Below are 1,546 nucleotides of genomic sequence, written 5' to 3' on the forward strand. Positions count from 1 at the left end.
ATAGTATCCTAGGAGCAACAATGTCCCAGGATCAGAGATATCTCAAGAGCAGCAACATTTTAGGTGCGGCAATGACCTAGGAGAAGCAATGCCCTGGAAACAGCAACTTTCCAAAAGCTGAAATCTCTCAGAAGCAGGAATGTCCCAAGAGCATAAATTGTTCATGGACAAGCAATGCTTCAGTAGCAGCAAAATGCTAAGAGCATTACTCTCCCAGGAGCATCAATGTTCCAGGAATAGCAGTGCACCAACAGATGTACCAATGTCCTAGAAGCAGCAGAGTCCCAGGAGCAGTAAGTCTAGAGGTACCCCATTTCATTATTGGTCCCAGGCACTTGCATACACTGAATTGGAGTCACTATATTACCTATACTAGGTTAACTGTGGGTCCCAAACAATGTGGTTCCTTTATATTGTCATAGCTGGCACCCAGCTCTTAAAACTAAATGGATAAAATTATGTCTGGTACAAATAGCTTTGTGTGTAAACAGAATGTAGAGATAATAACACACACATATATGGAACTGGCAATTATTAACCTATACATAAAGAAGGATGATCAATTTTCTTGTAAACATGCATATAAAAGATGTATTGATGAAGAATGGTCTAATAGAAGAGACATTTACAAAATCACTGCCATATATATATAGTATCAAAATCTAAGCAAACAATTCTTTTTCAGATTTAGCAAAGCTAAATAGTATTTTTTATTACAAGTAGCCAAAGCCTTAATAGGGCATGAAAGCACATAACCCTCAATCAAATAGACTGGCCAAAGCAAACTACAGTATCTTCTGTTAGTGATCCAACTAAAGATAAATCTTTCAATATAATATCAGCAAGGTTTCAGAAAGTAAGTTTGGAAATAGAAAAACACAAACAATTCCTTAAAATTCAATCAATTAGTTACAAGTCATTAATACTTGCAACTTATTCAGCTGAAACCTACACATACTTTTGTAAACTAGCGGACATTCCTAATACCTAAATCAAATCTTGGTATTTCCCTCTCCTGTTTATCCATTCAGTTTTGTTTGTTTACACAAACTCGATACATCCAAGATGACTACTGTTATACACTTCACAAAATTATACAAAACTTTCAGTATAATTGCAACTCACTGGAATCCCCTGGCCCAAGTTATGATTCAAGGCCGTAATAATAAACTAACTGGGTTTGTAAGTTACTTTTGAATACTGTACAACCTACTATTTCCCCGACCCCATCCTTCAGAAAAGTCCCAGGTATAATTCTATACCATACTATTAATTTCATGTGGATGACCGTCAGAAAAATCAAGATTTAATACATGATTTACATGTCTTAATAAATGATTACTTAGTGCATTAGGAAGACAGCTCACCATCTTGGGATACAGTATACAATACATGAAAGTGGCAGTGGTTTCATGTATTTTCTTGATTATCATTATTTATGTACAGCCAAAGTTTCTTGCTCAATGCTCTTTATCTAGATGTCTTGTAATACTGTACCATAATTCTCTATTTTCCAATTAAAGAGGAACAGTGAAGAACAATGAAA

The sequence above is a fragment of the Procambarus clarkii genome, chromosome 29, assembly GCF_040958095.1.
Source record: "Procambarus clarkii isolate CNS0578487 chromosome 29, FALCON_Pclarkii_2.0, whole genome shotgun sequence".
In the NCBI taxonomy this organism is placed as follows: Eukaryota; Metazoa; Arthropoda; class Malacostraca; order Decapoda; family Cambaridae; genus Procambarus; species Procambarus clarkii.